The sequence below is a fragment of the Rhodnius prolixus genome, unplaced genomic scaffold, assembly GCF_049639745.1.
Source record: "Rhodnius prolixus isolate KJV_2025 unplaced genomic scaffold, Rpr scaffold_4, whole genome shotgun sequence".
In the NCBI taxonomy this organism is placed as follows: Eukaryota; Metazoa; Arthropoda; class Insecta; order Hemiptera; family Reduviidae; genus Rhodnius; species Rhodnius prolixus.
The window spans coordinates 25,049,523-25,072,794 of record NW_027411614.1 but is presented as its reverse complement, the minus strand read 5'-3'; the positions used below and the strand labels follow the sequence as shown (position 1 = coordinate 25,072,794).

Genomic DNA, 23,272 nt, shown 5'->3' with positions numbered 1-23,272 from the left:
ATTATTGTTCATTTCAATATTAATTTTTGTTTTTTGTTATAATTTTCTTAATTTTTTAAATAAAGTTTCAAGTTTTTTAAAAAAATTGGTAGTTTTAATTTTTAACTTCTTACAATTTTAAGTTCCCAAGATTTCAGATATTTTGACTCGTTCTTTTTGCCACTTGTTTCAATAATGCAATCTCTCTCAATTTTGCTTCCGGCAGAAATTGTTATTAATGGCCTCTTAAATAAAAGAAAATTTGGTTTTTTTGAACTGTTCGGGAATTATTGTGGGTGGGCCACTAAGGGTGACGAGCAAAGGTAAGATTCTTAAAAACAAAATACCTTTCCCATTAATCAGGGATAATTTAGCTAGTTTTGTCGAAATAATCTTTTTTTAAAAGGACTAGCTAGTTTACAGTTACAGCCTCAGGGCTAAAATTACAACAAAAATAAATAAAAGAAATATTTTTTTTTTTTTTTTTTTTTTTTTTAAATTTATTTATTTTCACAACTGCAGAATAATTCTGCATCAAGTGAAGCTGATACAACATGATAGTGGAATAGATACATGAATACATGAGGGGAGAATTCACCCATTGGTGAAACTCCCAAAGTGGTACACTTCACTATTGTACATTGGCTCTTACTTCATTTAGAAGATCGCGTGGCCACCTGCGCTTCAACCGCCTGGGAGGATTTCCTGGTAGAGTGGTAAGTTGAGCTACTAGAGGATTGGGATGTGAGGTGATTGATGTGTGGAATTTAAAGTAACGGGATCTTACAGCTTCAGAAACATAGGGAACAAGGAAATCTCGGTGCAAGGTATGATTGGAAACAAAGTAAGGAGCATTAGCGATTCTACGGAGAGTTTTTGACTGGAAGGATTGGATTCTGTAGATATTGGAAGCTTTGGCTGAGCCCCAAAGTTCCATTCCGTAAGTCCAGGCAGGTTTTAGTATCATAGTATAGATAAGTCGTTCATTCTGTAGAGAGAGTTTAGATCGCTTGTCAAGAAGTCTAGAGAGAAGTTTGTATCGTCTGTTCAGTTCTTTCCGTTTGAGTCTAGTATGTGGATTCCAGGTTAGGCGTTTGTCCATGAAGAGTCCTAGATACTTAACACAATCTGTTGTGGGAAGAGGAGTGAGGTTTAGGTAAACGGGTGGAAGGATAGTTCGCCTTAGGGAGAATGTAATGTAATTACATTTATTTTCATTAATTTTAATTCTCCATTTCTTTAGCCAAGGCTCAAGAGATTCTATATGGGATTGGAGGAAGCGGTAGGCAAGGACCGGGTCTTTATGAGGAGAGAGGATGGCCGTATCATCGGCATAAGTAAAAAGGAAGGTACGAGGATTGGTAGGAATATCAGCAGTGTATATGGTGTAGAGTACAGGCCCAAGGACACTTCCCTGGGGAACACCTGCTCGAACTGGGTAACAAGGAGAGTAGGAATTTCCACAGACGACACTAAATAAGCGTCCAGTAAGGTAAGATTGAAGGATGAGAAAATATGTAGTTGGTAGGATGCTCTTGAGTTTGGCAAGCAATCCCCGGTGCCAGACGCGATCGAAAGCTTGAGCAACGTCGAGAAAAACTCCCGGACAATACTGTCCATTCTCAAGAGAGGTTGAGATTACATCCACAACACGATGACATTGTTGGACTGTAGAGTGATGAGCGCGGAAACCAAATTGATGGGACGGAAGTATTTCCTGTGATTCTAGGAGAGGATAAATTCGTTTTAGGAGCAGTTTCTCAAGGAGTTTTCCTAAGATTGGAAGAAGGCTTATAGGACGATAGGACGAAACGCTGTTTACTGGCTTTTTAGGTTTAGGAATCATTATTATTTTGGAGAATTTCCATTGAGTCGGGAAAAATGTGGTTCTAAGTACTGAATTGTATAGGTAGGTAAGGAAAACGATAGCACGTTTTGGCATTTGCCGGAGGACTTGGGCGGTGATAAGATCGTGACCAGGGGATTTTTTCCTAGGAAGATTCTGGATAGCATACTTAACATCAGAAGGAGAGAAAGCTTTGGGAGGAAGTTCGAGAGGTAACGGTCTATTAAGTTCATCTACAATTTTGCTGGTATGTTCGGAGTCGAATATGTTAGTGTGGGGTGTAAAAGTGGTATGTAAGTGTTGAGAGAATAGATCAGCTTTGTCGCGGTCAGTCTTGGTCCAAGAACCATCCTCACGTCTAATTGGAGGTGAAGTGAACTTATACTTAAGTAAGCGTCGTGTAGTGTTCCATAGTGAGTTGTCTGTAGTGTTTAACGCTGCAGTGAATTTTTCGTGCTGCTCATTTTCGTATTACTCAACTCCTTCTTAACAAGACGTGCTAGGCGATTAAATTTACGTTTGTAAGAAGGTAGTCGTGTGTTTTGCCATAACGATCGTATCCGTCTTTTATAAGTAATAAGGATTCGTATGTCACTAGGTACAAAAGAGAACTGGTCAGGTAGAGTATTTTTTTTTTTTTTTTTTTTTTTTTTTTTTTGGCGCATCAACATCTGAGGTTATTAGCGCCCGGAGCTTTTTTCAGTGCACTGCCGGCCTCCGGACAGTGTTCTCTCGTTACAGACAACACTGTCCATCACCGGACAGTGAGCTGTAAGAAGCTCCTAGGAAGAGAAAATCTAAGGGTCAGCTGCTGGATTCGAACCCGGGACCTCCGCGTGGGAGTCCAGTATGCTAACCTCATAGCTAATCCCTTCCCTCCTCTTGGATGTTATTAATTGCAATTCTAAAAGATCGTTTGTAAATTGTCCCTCTTTTTCAAATCTAGCGACCTAGAACCTCTATGGCAAACCTTGCACTTCAAAAAATAGTTTCAAATATAAGTGAAATGTTTAATTATATGCAATTAGCTTGGCAAGTGAGGTTACACAACCTCACAAGTAGAGTACGAGGTCTTTTATTTGTTGTAGAATTCCGTACACTTTGCTGTATGGCAGAGGTAAAGTTTTCTACTGCACTGTCAATCTGTTCAGGAGTCTTGAAAGAAATATTTAGTAATTTAATGAGGAGTTAATATTCCTTTAAATTATTCAGATTTTTCACGTTAATGATTATTATCAGCCATGTGCTGACAAATTGAGGTTCTGAGTATAAAATATATATAATATTGCATAACCAAATTTCTACAGCTCTCCTAGAATCTTCTAAAAATTCGCAGAGGGGTTTTGTTTAAGTACATGACGGATTGACCCAGAATTAGGAGCTAAGATCAACTCATTAGCATTGCAGAGCTTCAAGGCTTGAGGCAAGATCTACCATCCAATCTAACAGAAATTTTGAAATTAGATCTTAGGATAAAGTAAGGATAATTTAATTAAACTAGATATTTTTATCGATTTTTCTTGTAACCACTCTTTTAAAATAAAGTTAGCTCGGTTGCCATAGAAATAGAAATATCTCTGTGGATCGCCATTTTGAGAAAGACTGACCAATCAGGTGTAATTAAACATTTAATGAAATTTCTAAAGTCATCAAAAAACAAGTGCGGGGCTTGCAGCATAATCAGGGCCGGATTTTCAGCCTAGGGTCTCAAGATCAAGAGGAGCCTACATTCAAATTGTTAGCAAAATTAAAATTACACTATTCTAAAAACATTTTCTCAAATATTTCAAAGAATTTAGAATTTATTTTGTTTTAAGTGCAATTTGTAACCTTTGACTTCCTTATTTAAAGACAGCCTACTTTAAAATTGACTACCGGTCCATCTAAAAGAGTTTTCAATGAATTAAACTACTTGATAACTAACACTGTTGTGTGCTCGTGAACACGTTTTCTTGCAAAACAAACGTAATTTCTCATACAAAGATAAAAGGAATCCTGGAAAATGATATACCGTTTGAAAGCCCATTAAACAAGCAATCTTTTATAAAAAGTGCCAGCACCTAGGTCTGATAATGATCACGTAAGGGCTGAATGAGTTTTCTTAAAAATTTTGATTACTATTATTTTTCCAGCATTCGGAGGAAGATTGAGGCTGTTTGGAGAATAACTTATGCTTCGAAATGGTGTCAATTTTTAGAAAATTTATCTGTCTTTCTAACCGTGTCATCAGATTCGAATTCGGACTAAAACTTTCTGAGTAATAACATTTTTATTGCAAAAAAAAAAGTAATGATTTTAGAAAAAAAAAATTAAAGTGACGTCACTCAAGAACAGTGGAAAATATGAAGTTGGCGTTCAATACGTCATTGAACTCTACTTCAGATGTACTACACACTGTAGGCCTATGGGCAATACTTGCTGGTTCACCCTGTATATCACAGGAGTGATGTATTTTATTATCTTTCATGTAATTTACAAACTTAAAAATGGGAGGTGAAAGGGCCTCATAAGTGGAATAGCCTAGGGCCTTTTTTCATCTAAATCCGGCCCTGAGCATAATCATTGTGTTTCTGCGAGATTTTCTGCAATGAAAACAAATTAAAGTTCTTTTTTTGCGGAACTAACTCGAAAATGTAATCTCAACAAGTATAAAGACAAAGTTACTCGCTTGTTGCTTTCGTGACGAGTCCTTTTAAGTTCTGTGTCGGTCAAACTATAAGAAAAACTATGATCTGATTTATCCCTTACTCTAGTAAAAACAAAAAAATAACTATTTCTAGCAAATCAATCAAACAAGCATCAATCTCCCTAACTTGGAAATACAATAAAAGTTCTTAGTTCCATGTGAGGGTATATATAGATTTAATAACTGTTCCACAAACATGCGTGGCGACTGATGTAATTTTCATGGCAATTGATGTTCAAAAGGCCGGTTCGTATTCCACTTTTGTGGTCGCTTATTCGACCGGAACTTCTGTTTATTGATAGTATACTATTCAACAGGTTCTTTAAGCCTTTTTTTACTACACCATTCATAAAAAATTTTTCTCTCTTGTAGATTTACATTCATCATATTTCAATATTTTTATCGTATCCTTTTTTTTAAATGTTAAACCATAGTGAAGGTTATACAAATATATTCCATTCATACTTTTTAATGTCTTAATATTTAAATTGAATTAAATTACACACTCAATAAGAACATGGGACACCAAAAAACTCTGCATCAACAAGTTAGATTAAAGAATCAATTATAAATTAAGATGAAATATGCAATCTTTAGAGTCCTTGTTCGTACAATCACCGAAGGATTAATGGCCAAGGTTATAGCATTTCTAGTTTCACCGTAACCTTGGACCTTCTAAAATCATCTAAAACTTTGGGATGAAAAATTAGGAATCATTTTAAATTTGAAGATTATTTATTAAAACTAGCTTTATTTGTTCTTGAATCCACCATAGTTGTTCATTCGATCAAAGATCAAGAAATATTTTTGTTTTTATCAATGTAAGGTATCAAGGGATTGAATTTCTCGGCTGACTGTTTGCGATTAAAGACCCATTCATACCTAAGCTCCTTCGTATTTACTTTTACACCTGTTAGGATCTATTACTCTGGTTACAAGTAGGTGTTGCCTGTCTAGGAGGTAATGATCTGCAGCTACTTGTCAGTGCTCTAGAGGAACTTGGCACTATCACTCACGCTTTGGAAGCGTTTCTTCTTCTTGGTGCTGCTAAGTCTCACGTCATATCTAGCCATCTTAGCTCTGGTCAAATCCTCTTCCTTCCTTGCACGTCCTTCAAAAGAACGGTTTGCTTATTCAAGTATCATTCATAGATTCAGTTGCTAGCCATGTTGTAGCCTCCTGTAGCGTTTCAACTCTACCCGATATCTTTTCCTAAAAAATAAAACATTGCTTTATATTTGAATTAATATTTGCTTCAATATATAATTTCAATCATATCCTGGTTTTAAATAAGTCAGTAAGTAAGCTAGGCGCTACGGTAGCCGAGGCGAGACCTGCGAAGCTAATATGCATTGTGGTACTGGGTTCGATTCCCGGTCTTAGGCCTTGGATTTTTATTTAAAGGTTAATAAAAGAAATTTACAGTAAAGCATGTTTGCTAGTCGCCTCCGCCTACAACACCTGATTGGTAGTTGGACGTTAAGCCGCCTGAATATTTGAATTTAACAACTGTTTTTCAGAATACAAATGCTTCATTTTTAATAAACCAAGTCTGAATGCTCACAATTGTTCGTTAAAATTATGTGTGCCGTTTCAGTCTCAAACACATGCGCAGTTCTTCACTGAGATGAAACTTAACTGCTGAAAGAATACGCCATTTCAAAGGTAAGGCACTCCTAGAAAATTAAGCGTTAATTTTGCATGGGTAACCCTTACCAAACTTTGTTATTTTTCTAGGCATAATGTATGATCGTCAAAAATAAAATGAGATCTTGCGCAATCACTTTTCACTCGCCAATTATTCTTGCAGAATGATCGAGATTTTGACTTTAATTAAAATACAAAAATTTACAAATATTTAAATGGAATCTACATTCTTCTTTATTCAAAAATAAGTAAAGTAATACCTATTTTTTCATGCGTGCTTTACATCAAACTACCTATCTGTACCGTTGAAGGAGTCGGATAGCAAGTTTACTTTACTGTAAACTTCTCATTAATCAATATGAAATTCAAGATTGAAAAAATCCAGTAATTGAATCCATAAGGATTATAGAATGTCCAATTCAGAGCAACAAACAGTTCTATTATGGGTTAAATTGACTTCAAGTATACAGTTTGAAGAAAATCTGATTATAAAAATTGCAAATCCGGAAATTTTGGATTTTTTGTTCGAACGATGGCATCTCTGTAATATTTCACACATTGTAAAAATAGTTTAAATACTAAATAGGTAAAAATCCTTAATTTTTATTAAGGTTTACTTTGTTCCCAGCTTTGCACAGAGATGTGGCAGTAATTTAGGACAAAGATCAACTTGAGAAGTCGATAAAAGCTTTTAAAATCATTTTTAGTGCAATAGACTTGTGTGTTATATAAACTTAAATACTATATCGTATCGTCATTACTTCTTCGATTTATTCGATTTATCGCCTTTGGTGAATGCTTATATTTTCAATGATGAAGAAATGGGTTGTTCAACTTCTACGTGATTGAACTTCCATTGTAGATGACCAACAATAATGATAGCTTTCCAGTTACACTGTTCAAAATACTCCTGATTCACTTATTTGATGTAAAAATCGATATTATAACTACCGAATAAAACGAATCACAGTAAATTTAAGAATAACAAAAATATACTAAATTTCCTCAATATGGACTTGATTAAAATATAAATATTTTATTGAAGGACATATCCGTAAAAGTTATGCAGCAGGCATTACGTGACGAATTGTATTACGTTGTAGTCTGTTTTATGTTACATAGCTCTCCTTTAATACGTAACGATATAAGAAGCTGTTAGTTAAAAATAAGTTTTTTCTTTTAAAATGAATAAATTTCTAGTATCAGGTGAAGAACTATAGTTCTGGCTTTTATCTTTTTCTGCTAAAAAGAAGGAAAAAGACGTATTTATTAATGAAACTAAGTAATCCATTTTGTAACAAATCTGCCCTTTTACCTAATACTGTGAAAGTCGCAGCAGTTTTGTTTTAACATATTAAACAATATTGTATTAAAGTTGTTTTTCTTAAGTTGATGAATTTTTTGTTTTTTAAATAGGGCGACTAATTGAAGCGAACTGTTTTCTAAATATTATTTACCACTGCCTCTAAAATCTGTCTATTTAATTTAATTAAAACAAATTTTAGCCAACTAATATATAAATGTATATATTTTTTTTTTCGGAACTAGCAGAAATAACTGCGATACGATTTTATAAAAGTATTATTTGTTGAGAGTGTTAAAGAAATATATACATAATGTACAATAAAACGAAATTGTGCCGAGAATATAAAGAAGGTCTCTGGTTGGTTGGTTTTAGAAATCGGGCAACTTTCTAGTCGGAGAACGCTATGAAGGGGGATATAGTGGGGATAACGGTGTAGTTTACTCTGCGTAATGGTAGTGGGGATAGAAAGAGCGCGCAACCCTGCGCTGGAGTTGTGCAATCCATAGTATGATACTGTTTGGTAGTAGTTTTACTTTATTCTGCTGCACAAAGGCTATGTTCTACTGTTTAGTGTTGTAGTTCAACTACTACCAGATTTGTATTTCACCTTGTTCTATAACGCTCACCTATTCTTTCTACGTACAAGAGTTCAATTCTTGATTAAAACAATAAGATTTATTGAAAACAAAAAAATCTGTTTTTCTTAATCACTACCATTTTTTGCAGTGATTTTATTGGGATATGAAACTATAGATTTAGAATATATTATAAAAATCCACTAGAATATAGTAAATAATTGTAGAGAAGTGGCGTTATGAACGGTAAGTCCAGCCCGTAACGGCACCTGCAATCTCCTGCGTGGGAATCACTACTCGAACTTCACACCTCGCCTTACTCGACGTCTCAGCTTCGCCTCATTCTTGCTCCACATTATAAATTAGCAACAACTCTACAGTCATCTCTCAGCTATTAACTCTTTCTTAACTTACAAGTTTCTTTGTTTAACTTTACCCCACTCATTTTATTTTTTATTTTTTTTTGGAAAATAATCAAGCCAGCGGATTAGTTGGCGTGAAGGATTTTAATAAGTTAAATAAATTGTCTGTTCCAAAAGCATATAGAGCTTGCAAGACCAATCAATCTCTTTGGAAGTCTTGAGATGAGTCACTTATTTCGGTGAATTTTACCATTCGTGCTCAAAGTAGTAACTTTCCTGAAAAAATGGTAGATTAAGTCCGCAGTGCTGGAAAATATAGTTGCATGTTTTTACTTTTTGTGCCCCTGACCTGTTTCATCGACAGAGGGTGATTAATGAAATTAATAATTTATAAAATACACCTCCAAGTTGATAAGTCTAATACATTACTTATGTATAAATCAGACAGCAAGCCTTACTAAAATTCATACTTGTATTCATTCATTTTATTTAACTATTTTTCAAAAATGTTTTACGATTCATTGACATTTTAAATCTCACATAGTACATATGTACAATGTAACCTCCCTCACTGTTATTAAGTGAAGTGTGAGACATAAAGACAAAATTCTCTACACCAAACTGATTATTTCTCCTCTAATGATGGATGGAAATCCGAAATCAGTTAGGGATACAAAAAAGAAAAACCTTCGTGCTAGTGCGGGACAAAATCAGTGATATAATTTGTTAATAAATTGCCAAATTTAAAGCGAATTGGTTGCCTTACTGTTACTTTATGTGTACATATATTTATTTGTTTATATGTAGGTTACAAACTGTTACAAAGAAGTTTATTTTTTGGTTTTTATAAAAAAAAGCAAGATAACTAAAAAACAATACTACAATAGAAATAAAACTAGCACTTTAATCACAGATATTCAACAAAAACCTAAGGAAAAGAGAACAAATAATAATTATAATAATAATAAAAACAAATAGGAATAAAGCTTGATAACTAACATCATTATTACTTGTGTCTAACTGAACTTCTTGTACTACTATTCATTTAGTAAAAATGATCGGAGCTTTAAAATGTTTTCTAAATACTTATAGACTCTATAGATATTATTCTGAACAAAATTATTTACTATTCTTTCCATTTCCTTATTTACCACTTTATTATTGATATTTAAATCTTTTCCGAACTTATCATTCGTAGGGCATTCTAGAAACAAATAAGACATATTCTCTTGTTTTCACTAATCCAAAGAGTACAAAATTTTTTTTTGTCAATTCTGTATGTTATTTTATTAAAAGTAAATCTTATGAAATGTGGACCTGCCATTCTATAAATAATTGTATAAATAATCTAACTGCTTGAAATAAAAATATATAAGTGCTAATTTACTAAATATATTTATCAGATTTTGAGATTTTTTTAGAAAAAAAATCTCCGAAAATTTTTGTTTAACTTGGTATAGTGATTACGAACATATAAATTTACAATTTATATATTTGAAAAATTATTCCGAAAAATCGAACTATGTAGGTAACTTTTGAGGAAGGAAGTGGATAGTTACCCATTAAATTGTCATTTTTCTGTTACATATGGTTCTATTTCTCAGTGGTTGTTTCTTAATGTACTGTTTAGAAGATTTAAATATTCTGCTAGAATCGATTGAAGAAAACTTCTTTAGCCGTAAGTACCTATTTATTTCTGTCTCGTTACATTTACGTGTACACTTCTACTAAGAGAAATGCTAGTGATAATTAAATATGGGTATCAAATATTCGAAGTTTGAAGAATCTGTATGAGTTCGAATCTTTACGTATGAGTGTTTACAACAACTTTATTTTATTTTTTAATTGCATTGATTTTAAAGAGGTAATATTCTAATTTCTGTTTGCATTTTATGGTTTTTATTTTTTGTAATATTATTTATATTAATTACTGAAAGGGTCAGACTGTATAGTGTGGGGAATACCCAGAACGCAAATAAAGAAATTATTGTAATTACTGTACAATACCTCGCTGTAATTTGCTATCTCGGTAATCTACCTCACCTGTCCATTACTTTAAAGTAAACTGCGTAGGGTTTTTTTCTTTTTAATTGTCCACTGTTTTTTTAGGATCGTTCGCCTTTTGGGGGCCTACATTGATTTTCTTGGAGTGCTTAGGATTTCGTAAAACGTGATGTATATGTGCCGTGAATCGAACCTAGTACCACAATACTTCTTTTCTTCGCTTATCTCGCCTCTTATCACACGGTTACCGTGGTGGCGCCTCGATGTGGATCAAAAAAGCTCTATTTCATCTCATTCGGAGCTTGATTTCACCTCGAAAAACAATACTTATTGACGCTTCAATCAGGCACCAATCTGAAGAAAGGTTCTCGCTCGAAATTATTGAATGATACATCGCTGAAATTGAATTGTTTTGCTAGGGATCACGATAAACCTCTCTTCAGTGCTAACTGCAGCTTATTTCCCAACCACGATCTGATCTTAATTAGATTTGATTAGTTTCTTAGTCAACTCACACATTTCTCTCTTGAAGTGGTCTAAAAGATGGAGCACGTTTCGAACTCTTTATGTAGTTTTGAAACATTTTAAGTACGCATTACTGCAATTAGTGGATGGCGGTATTTAGAAGCCAATAACATCCAGTATATTAAGTTTCCATTTTTGCAATTCTTTTAATCATTTAGTTACAATCAACGCAATGCGTTATAAAAGCAACAAGGGTAACAATAAGCAACATATCACACATATCAGAGAGGAGAAGTTATCCAGCGTAACGCTCCAATAATATTCTAAATTCTACTGGCTCTCTTCATCAGATAGGAGATCACGAGGCCACTGTATTTTAAGACGTCTGGAAGTGTTGTCTGGAAATGTTCTTGAAGATTGATGTTGTACCAGTGGATTGTGATGAGATTGAATGTTAAGATGGAATTTTCTGTATCGTGTTTTTGCAACTTGTGTGACGAAAGGAATGTTCAAGTCTGCGTGAATGGTTTGGTTGGTGACGTAGAAAGGAGCGTTTACTATAGAGCGAAGGATTTTAGACTGCAAGGACTGCATCCTTTGCAGATTTGAGCGTTTGGTTGTTCCCCACAGTTCTATGCCATAAGTCCCAGACTGGCTTTAGTATACTTACATATATAAGTATTTTGTTGTCCAGAGTGAGTTTTGATCTGTTGTCGATTAGTCTTTTCAGTTGTCGGAAGCGTCTGTTGAGTTCTGTTCTCTTAAGTCGAGTATGAGGGTTCCATGTAAGTCTTCTGTCAAGGTAAAGCCCAAGGTAGCGAACTACTTTGACATTTTTGCAATTAAAAATGACAAATGAATGAAAAGTAATGCGAAAACTAATCTGCTTAGTACACGATTTACTTTTACTGCAAGTCTAGATTTACTGGCCTACAAAATAACTTATACTAATTTACCTAAAAAATTATTCAAATAAAAAACTGTATATGAAGATTAATGAGAGAGGTGGAAAGCAAGAGGCATTTTTAAGAAATTCTCAGAGAAGTGAAAAATACATTCAGTAAAATTGTATTTTCTGTTTTTGGGATTTCCACAAACTCAAAATTTCAGCAACACATTGAATTCTCAATTATTTTAAATAAAAAGCGAGTAAAACTTTACATTATTCTGAAATGGTACATTGGATACTCCAACCTATCTTCCAAGATTGTCCTGAAAAATTTAACAAATATACGTAGTAGACTGCCACGAGCAAAATGTGATTACAAAGTTCAAAGAAAATCTTTAGAGGTCATTTTAAGAAAATGTAAACTAAAGAAAAGCGGAAACTCCGCTCAGAATTGTGGATTTTCGGATGACGGATTTTGATCTGGTCTAAATTTAACGTTCAAACTTCTTGTGGTTATTTAGTTGTTGAGATATTTTACACCCACAAAATCGAGGATTCAGCCTTGATGCCCTTATCGGAAGTAAGAGAAAGTAATAACTTAATACATTTGCAAAGAATTTATGTAAAGAAATAATTCATTAGAATTAGATAAAGGATATTGCTAATCTATGATGGCTATTTTTAATAGAGACTAGATTCTAGCAGGTGTCCAGACAATGTATACGTGATAGCCACCCGTATTGACTGGGTAATGACGTCACATTGTTACGTCATCATTCCCGCCACCCCTGTAGCTTAGAAGTGAGTGAGGTGAAAGGACGCCTCTTACACAGTTGCTATGTACACTGGAACAACCTTTACCCGTGCAATCTATCAGCCCTTGTAAGTTGGCTGTGTTACCTCCTTCTAAAGGGGGATGGAGCTCTAGCTAGGGTTGATGTAACTAAGAGAGGCGCCCAGGTTCAAGGTCCTGTGACGTGGCAGTTTGTGAAGCAAGTGTCACCAATGGTCGGAGCACGTACCAATCCGGCCGGACAGGTAATAAGGCGCTGTCGTGTCCTCGATCAAGGTTAGCCGAGAGGTTCACCAACACATACAAATTCTATAGCTACACGTTAAAAGTGATGGAATTCCCTAGAAATTTTGAATAGTTCTTTGATTCTTTTAAAATAATTTTGCGGAATATTTTTTGAAAAACATTGTCTTTAAACTTCTAATGCTCATTGCATAGTTGTGATATATAACTATAACTTTTGTTTGTAAATCTTCCCTTTGGAACTCTTCCTTAAGGCAATTCTGGGACAGAAGTGGACACAACCTTCCCTTGGAAGGTTTAGAATGGCCTGTTTAACATTATTAGGAGCTAAGTACATAAATGAAATTCCAATTTTGAAGGAAATGGGCTGAGCAACATTTTAACGAAGAAATTTGCTTGTTTTTATGCGAATTTTACGAGCAAAATCCCAATTTTCATGAAAATTTCTTTACGATAATTGCAGTATGAGAAAGATCAATTGAATTACTTTATTGCGTGATTGATTAATTGATTCTTTTATTCGTATTTATTTTATAGAGTTTTTATTTATAAAAATGGAATCAGTCGAGCCTCCCATAAAGGACACTCTCACTAGCGACCACCTCCACTTACGGACAGTTTTTGGATTTCCCCGATTTACCCTTACACACTTTCTACATAAAAGAACCTCCGCCTAACGGACACTCTACATAACGACCGCGGACATTGATTTTGGGGAACGGATTATATGTTTCACCTCCCACCAACGACCACCTTATTATTAAAAGTTCGTTTGACGCGGTGATCAAAATAATTATCCCCCTCTCAAATTTTTGTTTTTTTCTGGTTTTTCCTAAAGTTTCCTATATAAGCTCCATACATCTTGTACCATTTTAATCATTACTTTGGACGAACAATATTATTTTTTCCGATATGTCTCTCAAACGAAAGTGGTTAACTCTAGAAGAGAAAATAAATGTGTTGGAAGATTTTGCATAAACCAAATCGAGCCATCGTCAACTTGCCGAAAGGTTTGTTCTATTTTTCTAATAATAGATGATAGTATGATGATAATTTTACCATAAATTATTATTGTTATGAATAAATGTGATGATTATTATAAAAATTATTGAATAAGTCAATAATATGTAGTTTTTTTGATAAATTTTTTGGATAATTAAGAAAAATTTGATGCATATCATATAGCTAAATAATTATGCAGTTATGCACGTTTTTAAATCTATTAATAATAAACAATCTGGGCTCCACCCTACCTTGCTCAGCAAGGTGCAGTATGTGGAAGCACGAAGGTGACGCGTGCCGACCCAGCTCGAGTGGATAAAAGATGAGAGAAGATTAAAATGATTAGGGGCGCTAATGACCTCAGCAGTCGATGCGCCAAAAAAAAAAAAAAAAAAAAAAAATAAACAATTTTTAAATAGATGTTTGAGAAAAAAAACAACATATTTTTTCATTATGAAACTTGCCTACCTCTTAAGAGACCACCTCCAAACAGCGGCCACTTTGCTTTCCCCCGCCAGTGTCCGTTATTGAGAAGTTCGACTGTACACATCTTTGAACACAAAATTATAAAGACAACTGCAATAAAGACAGTCGGCGGAATTTTATTCGTATTACAATTCTAATTTGTATTTATTTTTCCGTAATTTACTTCAATTAGAATAAATTTTTTGATTTTTTTGAATCCTGAGGAAGGTCCACAGATGTTTTTACAAATTTGCTTGAATTTGTTTAAGCCTTACTGTAATTCAAAAACGCGGAAAGTTATAATTTTTGTATTTCTGTTAAGTGTCGAGATTGTTATTGTAAAATATGCTCCATAGCCCTGAAGACTGACTAAATCACTAGGTTGAAAGATCGGCAAAATAAGAAAAATAATGACGCAAATCGGCAAAAATTCTTTTTTTTTTTTTTCTTTTACGTCATAAATCTGTAATTTGGATAATACCAACGGAAGCAATTTTTTTCCTCAAAGGCAGTAGACCAAATGTGTTGCCCGGGAATCAAGATTGCCACTGAATCCTGCTCCTGGTCTTGAAACTCTTTACAAACATGGTGATATTGCTCTTCATTGGAGTATATTCTCTAGTACTTGAAGAAGAATTTTGATGTATGAACTCTAAATAGGAGTGATCTCTGACAATCTTTGACTAGATATAATTGATTTGTGAAAATAGCTTCACTAACTCCGGAATATGTTTTTCTAATTCAAATTTGATTCAATGGATCACTTTATTAATTGAATCTTTCTGTTTACATAACTCTTTCGAATCTCTCAACTTGCTTTGATGGCCACAAATTTTAATTTAAACATTTTCAATTTACCAATGAATAATACAAGTTGGTATAACTCTAAAAAAAATTATTTAAAACAAAAAATATATAATAAATAACTATTTGTAGATATTCCACCAAGGGCACGTAATAAATTTGAAGGACATGGGAAATTATCACATTATTTCCATAATTTAAACTCTACCCAGTTTGCGTTGAAGACTTGATTCATTCAAATTACTAGTTAACACTTGTTTTGTATATTGCAAAGTATTTTTGCAGTTAATTTTGATGTCTTGTGCTTCTAAGTTTTCCATATCTTTAAAGTTTCAATAATATTGAAATTTAATCTATGTCGTTCTTAGACCATGTTGACGTCTCTCTTGATTTTGAGAATTAGTTAAGAATTAGACTGAGTGAACATCACCAATACATTTCTTTTGTTTATGATATCCTTTTCTTAAATTGTAATTTTAAGGACGATGGCGCAATTAAGAATTGTACAAAAGCCTGCCATAATTCTTCCATAATTTCTGTAGTTAGTCCCTGGTGGCTTGGCCATATTGCTCTTCCTGCCATACTTCAGAATTCTAAGCACACAATTTCATGACCATTATTCAGAGTAGAACTAATTTTCTTTTCTTTTCTGGTGACACATCTTACCAAAAAATAGAGTTACCAACAAAATTATCCAAAAATCACAAGAGTACGTTCACCACAGAATCATCCAGATTCAGAAATCTGCATAAAGTAGATGATTGGACAAAGAAAGAGTAACTTTATGAAAATGAAATTAAATAAAATATTACATTGACTGTAGGGAGCAGTGCCTACAAGTAGTCGATATATTGTTGGTTCAATATCTTTATCGCGGGTCACGGGCAAACGATTAATTCACATCAATATTGTAATAAAAAAACGTAAAGTGTAGTGGAGTGAATCATCAAATAAAATAATAAAATCCAGCTAGAATATTTTTCTTATTCAAAACATCTAATTCAATAAAATTTCTTTTATTTTTCTTCATTAGCAATGCCTGTTAAATACTATTATATGTTAAACGTAAAATGAGATAAACTTTGGAAAAATTTTACTAACAGTAAAGGTAATTTGCATATTTTATTTGTGTTCAATTTTATATTTGTAACTAGCTGTACCCGTTCACACGTTGCTGTGTTTGAACAAAAAGGCAGTTTTGATACCTCAAACATAGTTTATTAATGACCAAATGTATACAATACATCGAAATGAAAATTAACAATAAAATTATCCCTACTTCAGAGTACAGTAGTGTCCTTGCAAAGGTATCATTTCTACATAATGTGAAAAATTCAGTTAATGTTGTTGGCGATGGTGACATTGCTCTTGCACGTACATTTTCTGATGTAAAATACACACGCTGTCCATTTTCAAGATGTACAGCTAAATGAACAACCGTTGAATATCGTTCATGAATGGAAAATGATATACAGGTAATACGCCATACAGCCTCATTGCTACTTATGAAGCGTCCCAGTTGATATTGGGTGACTTCATCGTTAGATGCAGTTGTATTTTCCACTCCAAACACTGCCATATCGCTTCCTTTGTTCACATGTTTGCAAATATATTTTCTAGCTTTCACTGAATTGCAGTACCCAACATTTATGGGTGCGTTATACGTTTTTAGTAGTAATGGAGAATATGGTACTACCCAACGATTATCAACGTCAATAGTATTGTTGAGTACTTTTAGTTTAATGGATTTTCCACCATCTTCGGTATAATTTATTCTCGTATTAATAATTGCAAAAAACTGTTTTTCATGGTTTTCATGGTTACACTTTTAACAAATATTACTAATTAAATGTTATTTTGATATTTTTGGGATATTTGTTCGGGAGCACCTAGAACCCCAACTCTGATTGTAAAAAAAAAATTGCAAAAACCTTCCCGGGGATATACCTAATAATTTCCCAAATTTTCACGGCGATTGGATGTATGGTTTTTGAATCTATCGAGTACAAACAGACACACATTCATTTTTATATATATAGATTAATTTTTTTGTTCACTTCTAACTTTAGTCTAATTTTCGAACTTGGAAATTTGGTGAGATTACTCAGTTTCAATTCTCACAATTTATGTACAATTTTGCAAAAATTTAGCCTTTGTTCTGAATAATTGGTATTATTTATAATATTAAACATTAATTAAATAATATTGAAACAAAAAATTGATTTCACGGTTTCCCCAGAACCACTCAACATTCTCTAAGACAATTTCGAAACAAACTGAAAATTGGCCAAAATACTTGTTTTATCCGAATGAATCGTTTCGGCAATGCCTGTAGTATTACAAATCTATAAAAACCCTTCTATCAAGTAGGCATTTTCGGTGTACTCTATCTACTCGGGATATTAATTTGATGAGACATTTAATAATTATTCTTTAATTAATAAAATCAAATATTAGTTCCTTGCAATATCTAAGATGGCATCTTAAATGCGACTCTGATTTCACCTCCAAAAAAAGCACCACAAAAATAATTTTTACTGAAATAATGTTAAACGTAGAGGTAATAGTTCTAAATGTGTGCCCAGATTTAGAAAAATTCTTGACCATTTTCTTACCAAAAATCGCTAAAACCTCTCCGTATCTCTTCTAAAATTGGCACTATCGCTGAGCCGATTTACTCTAAATTTAGTATACGGGTTTCATATTTAGATCATATATTTTAGAGCTCTGAAGCTCTAAATTACCTAATGAGGCCCATTAGAAATAAGCACAACTCTCCCTCTTTTATTTAGAATAGCTTTTAATCAAATTTATTTTGTTAATATTTCTAATTTATTTATCTAAATAAATAACCAATCGGAATAATTATTGTAGTTTAAAGAATATTATGGCAGCCATTTTCAAGTAAATCCTCCCTAAAAAAATTTGAAAAATCGATTTAGTTAAAGAACCCATTTAATAAGTGATTTTTATACCAAAGCATATTCTCGGATTCGATTTTGGTAACCTAAACTAAATATCATGTTTTAAATTATGCTAACCCCTCTCTCCGGAAACGGATTGATTTTAAAATCAATCAAAAAAACAAACTTTTTTTGTACCTACTTTTTTTTTTTTTTTTTTGATGTTTTAAGGCGCGTCAGCATCTAAGGTTATTGGCGCCCGGAGCTTTGTTCAGTGCACTGCCGGCCTCCGGACAGTGTTCTCTCATTAAAGACAACACTGTCCATCACCGGACAGTGAGAGCTGTAAGAAGCTCCTAGGAAGAGAAAATCTAAGGGCCAGCAGCTGTATTCGAACCCGGGACCTCCGCGTGGGAGTTCCTAAAAACAAATATTGCCGAGGAAAATTAAATTACAAAAATTTGACTGCGCTCAATAATTTCCTTAAGTGAAAATAGGGTGAAAAACATTCTCGAATTTTTCTTTTTCCAATTATAATTTCATTCTAATTCATAAATTTTGTTCAACCAATGATATTATTTTTTGGGTATCTTGGTCATATTTTGATATTTATAGTTGTGTAACCTCACTTGCCAAGCTAATTGCATATAATTAAACATTTCACTTATATTTGAAACTATTTTTTGAAGTGCAAGGTTTGCCATAGAGGTTCCAGGTCGCTAGATTTGAAAAAGAGGGACAATTTACAAACGATGTTTTAGAATTGCAATTAATAACATCCAAGAATTACAGTAGCTTTTCTGATGATCAATTTGAATCCCCACCTCTAATGTTTAAATTAAAGGTGATTATTAAACATTGATATTAAATACTTTTCAAGTTCATCTCTATCATATTGCTTATATATTGTGCAACTTCTTTGTACTTATTGATTTTTTGTTCTTACGTTTTGTTCGTAATTGTTCCTAGAAAGTTCGTATTGTTTGTTTTCCAGTAGGTTCATGTGTGTGTTTAATGTAGTAATATGAGGTGCTACAACTAAACATTGTTAGTAATGTTTTTCTCTAGAAATATACAGCCAACTAGCTCTAACAACTGGTGACGCAAATTGTCATTTTGAAATTATTAATATTAACAAATTTCTCTCAGGAACCAACAAAACAAAAAATAAAAAATGATGGCAACTTTAATGGATTTCATTTTTTTTAAAAACAAATTCATCAGTTTTGCCACCTTAATTTGTCTGGCTACCTCGAATTTTTACACTACTTTATCCAAAATTACTGGCAGCTTCAAAAAGCCTTTCTATTAATTCGTAATTCCCAAACTTTTCTTTCAGTCAATTTCAAAAAAAATTATATTTTTCAAGCTCATTGGTAGCAGACTAATTTAAGCTTACTGAGGAAACTTGTAATTAGGTGTAAGTTTACTGGCTTCAACAGAACGGAATTTCCAGGTTTGAGTCTAGCTGCTTGCTCTTAGATTTTCTGTTCAAAGGAGACTTTACAACTTATTGCCCGAGAGAACACTATAAGTGGCCGGCACTAAAGAGGCTTAGGTGATGTAAATTTCTTACTTATTTATTTATGTTACTTATTCTTACAAAATACATATTTATGTTGGATTTTTTTTTACTTTTAACGTCTCAAATTAAAGTCACCTATTGTATTATTCACAGATTTGGCTAATGTTGAATAGTGGTCTTTTGCAAATTTTCAGAAATCGGTTCCCCAATTTCTCTATCAATCTCTCTTTCTTCGACTATTTCTCTTTATATCTTTTATCCTTGTTTTCTTTGAATATTCTCTTCTTCTTTCTCATTCTTATTGGATCATCCTTAACAGCAGGTTGAAGAAGATTTGTGGTAGGTAGCCCAACTCGTTAACAAATTTCCTCATATGATATCCGATTTTATTACTTTTACTCTCCGCCGCATCACTCTTCCTCCGATCTTCTATGATTCAATTCCTGTTCCTCCTGCCAATGTTGTCCGTTAACTTGGGCTGTATTTAAACAAAAAGACTGACTTGGAACCCGCACACACGACTTAAACGAACTGAAGTTAACAGACGTTATCCACTGCTTAAAAGACTACTAGACCAACGTTCAAAACTTTCACTTAATAACAAAAGACTGGTTTAAAATTATATACTAAAACCCACCTGGACGTACGGTATTGAACTGTGGGGTTCAACGAAACGCTCCAATCTTCACAGAATTCAATCTCTTCAGTCTAAAATTCTCCTCCGCACTATCGTTAACGGCTCCATTTTACGTTTCAAATCTAACCATCCACACAGACCTGGAAATTCCGTTTGTAGGTCCAGGTAGCTCGAACTCGCTATAAAAGTTTTCATCAGAACTTGCACTCTCATTCCAAATCCTCTTGTCCGCCATTTATCATCTCAACACCATCCAGATCATCCTCCCAGACGATTAAAATCAGCCAGTGGCCTCACGATTTTCTCTCTTCTGAAGAGAGTAGCTCTAATCCTGGAGACGACTTAGGGAGTGTTAACACTGGTTAACTTCTCCCCTCAATTAGTGAGTTTGTAGTGGTCAGTTACTGTCATTGTTACTAATGGCGTATCTAGGCACTGGTGTATCTTAACAAATGAATTTTTTAAAAAAATATACAGGGTGACCAAAGTTATATGCTCCACCCACTTTTTTTTTAACGGCGGGAAATTTCGAAAAAATAAAAAACACGTATTTAATCATTTTTAGTCTAGTTTATTTTCAGTGATTGACCCGTTTGGCAAGCCAAAACTCTGGACTCCCACGCTTTGCTTGTAGGAGCACTTACGGTGGCGAAGTCAAGATCTAGGCAGGCTAGAGTTATTCGACGTTTCAGATCATCGACTGAAGCCACGGGATTAAGGTTACTGTACACTTTATTTTTTAGTTATCCCCGCAAAAAATAGTCCATTGGGGTTAAGTCCAGAGATCGAGGTGGCCATTGGATGGGACAATGAGTTCCCAAGCACTTTTCATGGATATTTCTGTCCAGGAAACGTCGAACAACTCTCGCATTATGTGCCGAGCAACCATCTTGTTGAAAATACATGTCTAGCCGACGTTGTAGATGAACATCTTCAAGCAGAACTGGCAAAATGTCTCTTAAAATAAGTTAGATACCTTGCACCAGTTAAGTTCTCTCTGTAGAAGTATGGGCCGATTTCCTAAAACTCCACACCAACCGGTTGTAGAAAAAACAACCTAAACGTCGAATACTTCTAGCCTGCCTAGATCTTGACTTCGCCACCATAAGTGCTGCTACAAGCAAAGCGTGGGAGTCCAGAGTTTTGGCTTGCCTATCCGTTGATTGTGCCCAGTTTGAAAAGATTCTTAAAAAAAAATAACGTAATTTTGACAATAAACTGAAATTTGTTTTTCATATTTTAAATTACCATAACTTTTGAAAAACCTAACCGATTTCAAAAAAAATTTTTTTGTTTATTTTTAGGAGCTCAAATACTATAAAAATATGCAACAAAAAATATAACGTTCCATTTGAAAAACAAAAGTTGGATGCTGTATCTCGAGATACAAGGGTTTAAAAAAATGGGTCAATCACTGAAAATAAACTAGACTAAAAATGATTAAATACGTGTTTTTTATTTTTTCGAAATTTCCCGCCGTTAAAAAAAAAGTGGGTGGAGCATATAACTTTGGTCACCCTGTATACCCGATTTGCCTTCTGGAACTTCTAAAACACCATTTCCCTAATGCCAACTCTCCTTTGCAAGCTGTAACTTCGTCCAGAACTCTCCCTAAAAGCTATTAATCTAAATAGAGCACAATAAATTGAAATGATGCATTCAATTTTGGAGTTTTAAGATCAATTTGGCCTTACTGTAAAGAAAAGAAACTAAAGTGCTAATAACATTATACCATCCATTCAGACTTCAGTATTAAACCCAAATCTCTTCTAGTAACACCGCCAGTACGCAACAATGATCTTGCGGTCTTTGAAGAACTAGAATGGATAACTGTTTTTGTACTAAACACTGATATCTAGTTAGAACTAATAGACTAATAGAACTAATTCGATAAATTGCAGAACGTGAAAGTAATTATTCTTAAGTATAATCAACTTAAAGACTGTTAATTATTTTGCAACGAGTCTCAAATCATTGTTTAAAGACAAAAATGATTTATTAACAAAAATAAAAAAGACAATAGTGGCGTACAGTACATATTTATTATTTTTAACAAGTATTAATGAAATGTAAATACGCGAGGTATGAATGGATAAATATTGTAACGAAGTTGACCTGGGCAGAGAAGAAAGGCCTAGATTGTTCTAGGGGTTGAGCGACCAAAGTCGGTAACAGGCCATTACTGTGTGAACAAAAGGGCGGTATCTACTTGTGGCAGAAAAGAAAGGCCTAGATTGTTCTAGGGGTTAAGCGACTAAAGCCGGTAACAGGCCACCACTGTGTAGACAAAAGGGGCGGTATCTACTTGTGGCAGAAAAGAAAGGCCTAGATTGTTCAAGGAGTTAGTGACCTGTGTAAAAGCCAGCTAAGAGAAAGGCCTCAGTTGGGGTGGTGGCATATGTGTTTCCCAGCCAGTGATTGACAGGTGAGAGTGAGACAGACGGAGTTGGAGAGAGACAGAGAATGGGAGGAGGCGGCTCACAGCTGAGGTGGTGGCAGTATGTTTTCTCCAGCCAATGAACGTCAAGAGGGCGTGGAAACTTAGGCTCAGAGAGTTGGAGGAGGGCAGTCCCAGTTGGAGGGAGGCACGCAGTTAAAAGGAGGCAGACACCGCTGGAGAAGTGAGTTTCAATCGAGTTTTTAAGCAAGTTTTAAGGAGTTATTAGAGTTTATAGTTATTAGTCAAGTTTATGAGTTAGTCTTGGAGAGTCAGTGTTGCGGAGTGCTTCAGTGGTAGCTAGTTGGGCAATTAGTCAGTTGATGAGTAGAGCGGTGTTAGTGTAGCTGAGACTAGTGCAATTCGGTGCAGTGCGGACCAGGGGTCAGTCGTGGAACAGTTTTGTGGCGTTACGTAGTGAGTAAGTAACAGCAAACTGTTGTGACTGTTGTAAATGGTGACTGTAATGAATAGCGTTAGTTGCTAGTAAATGTTCATGTTAGTTAATGTTAATGTGTGAATAAATCAGGTTATTACTTACAACTTTAGCGAGTTTTATTATTTAATCAAACCCACATATTTAATAACTAGTGGCAGGCATTAGTTGTGTAAGTAAAGTTATTTTGGAAAAACTTTACAATGGTGTCAGAAGTGGGATATAGTAAAACCGCTAGACGAGTAAGTGCTGATTTTATTAGTTCGGG

General features: G+C 34.1%; 3 long non-coding RNA genes across 4 annotated transcripts in view; 2 read left to right on the top strand and 1 right to left on the bottom strand.

Annotated features, from left to right (window-relative positions):
- Nucleotides 1–23,272, bottom strand: part of LOC141455438 (uncharacterized) — a 37,067-nt gene that overhangs the window by 474 nt on the left and 13,321 nt on the right. For both annotated transcript variants that reach the window (XR_012459271.1, XR_012459270.1), the window contains exon 2: nucleotides 5,394–5,723. This is a non-coding gene — a long non-coding RNA (uncharacterized lncRNA). The remainder of the gene's footprint in view (nucleotides 1–5,393; nucleotides 5,724–23,272) is intronic.
- Nucleotides 3,325–6,520, top strand: LOC141455440 (uncharacterized). Its single transcript, XR_012459275.1, has 3 exons — nucleotides 3,325–3,562; nucleotides 6,109–6,176; nucleotides 6,249–6,520. It is a non-coding gene; the product is annotated as an uncharacterized lncRNA (long non-coding RNA).
- Nucleotides 9,502–23,272, top strand: part of LOC141455439 (uncharacterized) — a 74,341-nt gene continuing 60,570 nt past the window's right edge. Inside the window, exon 1 of the long non-coding RNA XR_012459273.1 lies at nucleotides 9,502–10,079. This is a non-coding gene — a long non-coding RNA (uncharacterized lncRNA). The remainder of the gene's footprint in view (nucleotides 10,080–23,272) is intronic.